This window comes from Lactuca serriola, chromosome 4 (assembly GCF_051521515.1).
Source record: "Lactuca serriola cultivar US96UC23 chromosome 4, Lser_US96UC23_V15, whole genome shotgun sequence".
Taxonomy (NCBI): domain Eukaryota; kingdom Viridiplantae; phylum Streptophyta; class Magnoliopsida; order Asterales; family Asteraceae; genus Lactuca; species Lactuca serriola.
The window spans coordinates 259,442,056-259,445,211 of record NC_136411.1 but is presented as its reverse complement, the minus strand read 5'-3'; positions in this window follow the sequence as shown (position 1 = coordinate 259,445,211).

The window sequence follows — 3,156 nt, the reverse complement described above, 5'->3', positions numbered from 1 at the left end:
GGTTCCGAGATTGATTTTTCAATGATGACGGGATGACCTTTCTTTGAATGCTTACCACACTCACATGCAGCACATAAATGATCATTCTCGAATTTAAGTAGTGGCAAACCTCTAACCATTTCGCCTGAAACAAGATCATTCATGTATCTAAAATTTAAGTGCACAACTCTTCGGTGCCACAACCAACTAACGTCAGGAATGGCTTTGGAGAGTAAGCACAACTGTGGCTTGCCAACGATCATGTTGATATCAAGGGGATACATGTTTTGTTGCGATTGGCCTTGATTAAGAATTCTTTGCGGTCTTCACTCATGATGTAGCTGTGTTTTTTCTGTAGAATTCAACTCGTCGATCTGCATTAGTGAGCTGATCTGTAACAACGCAAATTTTCAAACAAATTTTTCATTTTAAAAATAAAGTACTTTCATTCAAAACAAGGCGTAAATAATTTAAGTTTCATGTCAAATACAAATTGTCTAAATCCCAAGATCATAAAAGCATCCTTCAGTGTGTACAGATCACGCCGGCGCCTTCCCACGGTCCTCGCTAGTACCTGAAACACATACATAACAACTGTAAGCATAAATGCTTAGTGAGTTCCCCAATATACAACTTACGCACATACGCCTTTCCAGGCCCTGAACTTCCGGTCCATGTGTCTCAGGGGACTTCCGTCCCTGCTGGGTAAACCTTCCGGCCCTACCCACGCCGACCTTCCGGTCCATCACACAACATATTGCCTTCCGGCCCATAACATATTGCATTCCGGCCCATAATATAATCGCCTTCCGGCCCATGACATACATAGCACATATAACAAATAACTTACCACATATAGCATACATATCACATGTCATATCTGACCTTCCGGTCACACAGTCAACCCTTCCGGGTACAGTATAGTGAGAAGACTCACCTCGTAAATGTCGAAAGCTAACAAATCCCGAAGTCACTCGTACTCGATCCGCCGAGCTACAACCTCCCTATAACATCATATATCTCTTATTAACACTTTTATCTTCTAAGTTTAACTGCCCCTAAGAAGTCACACCTAGGTCAACTCTGGTCAACGGTCAACGGTCAACTTGACCGGACTCGACGAGTGCCATGGCGACTCGGTGAGTCTAGACGTCCTCCAATTCTCTAAGATTCCCCTTCTAATCGTCGAGTATCCTCCTTGACCCGACGAGTTACTCCTGGAAGAATCGCGGGGCCACCCCGACTCAACTCGCCGAGTCTGAAGAACAACTCGACGAGTTCCAGTTAATCTTCAAGCTACTCACCGAGTCTGTTCATCGGACTCGGCGAGTCCATGCCATGCAACCGCTCAAACTGCTTTCTAAGGTCAGAACTGCTCCGGCCATTCATAGGTCTGGCCTTCCTAGACTGATCCATCACGTAAGGTCCTCATTTCGGTGCTCATGATACACCCCAAGACTTATAATTTACATATTGACCTAAGGCATAAGGATTCCAATCCAAAACCTTCATCAATTCCCGAAATGCACAGGCATGGGACATTCTGGACCTCCAAAGGTCCCCATACAGGGTTACAATCTTTTGGGGGACTAGGGTAACATTCAACCTAGTCACAAAAGGGTTCCATAAACCCTAATTCCATAAACACATCAACATAGCAGAGTATACTCGAATTCTTACCTGGATGATGTACTCTCTGTGTCCCCAATCCTCAGAACGTGACTCCCTTGCTGTTCCTTTAGCCAAGCCCTTCTCTTCCTTGCACAACAACTCCTTCAAAATCACCAATGGCCTTTAACCTTGCTCCAGATGCACACAATCGATTTAGGGTTCCTCTCAGAAGGCTAAAATGAACAATGACGGCCAATAAATCCCTTTTATACGTCCCAAACCTGAACGGTTAGGGTTTTCGCTAAACAGCGCAGACTCGCCGAGTCCATATCCGGACTCGTCGAGTCCAGTCGCGAACCCGCGACCAGGTCTGCGATCCTACTCGGCGAGTCTAGGCTCCAACTTGCCGAGTCCCCTCTTAAAACACCCCAAAACATAATTTTAACAATACCTGAGATTCCGGGCTGTTACAATTCTCCCCCACTAGGATTAGACTTCGCCCTCGAAGTCTCACTCTGAAAATAGATCCGGATGCTGCTCCCGCATCTCACGTTCCGGCTCCCAAGTCATTTACGATCCCTTCCGGTGTTGCCACTGAACCAACACCAGGGGTACCTCCTTGTTCCTCAGAACCTTGATCTTCCGATCCCTAATGGCCACTGGTCTCTCAGCATAATTCAGGCTCGCATCCACCTGAATATCCTCTAATGGAACCACTGCCGACTCATCGGCTATGCACTTCCTCAATTGTGACACATGAAAAGTGTCGTGGATTTGCCCCAACTCCGCTGGCAACTCCAAACGATAAGCTACCCGGCCTATCCTTGCAATCACACGAAATGGCCCAATATACCGGGGCCCCAACTTGCCCCTCTTCCTGAATCGAATCACCCCTTTCCAAGGAGAGACCTTCAGGAGAACGAACTCGCCGACTTGAAACTCAAGCTCGGATCGGCGCCTGTCTGCATAACTCTTCTGTCGGCTCTGGGCGGTCAATAACCTCTGTCTAACTTGTTGAATCTGCTCTTTCGTCTGGAGCACGATCTCCGTGCTGCCCATCACTCTCTGTCCCACTTCTCCCCAGCAAATGGGGGTCCGACACCTCCTACCATACAACAGCTCAAAAGGTGGCATACCAATGCTCGAATGATGGCTGTTGTTGTAGGAAAACTCTGCCAAGGGTAAATACGCATCCCAGCTACCCCCGAAGTCTAACACACATGCTCGAAGCATGTCCTCCAGTGTCTAAATCGTCCGCTCGCTCTGACCGTCTGTCTGGGGATGGTATGCGGTACTAAAATGCAATTTAGTACCCAGCTCCTCATGGAATTTCTTCCAGATCCTGGAAGTGAAGCGCACATCACGGTCTGAAACAATCGAGATCGGCACCCCATGCCGAGATACCACTTCTCTCACATATATCTCTGCCAACTTCTCCGCTGAAGAACTCTCACTGATGGCAAGGAAGTGTGCACTCTTCGTCAACCTATCCACAATCACCCAAATGGCATCGACTCCTCTGGCAGTCCTTGGTAATTTGGTAATGAAATCCATAGTGATCTGTTC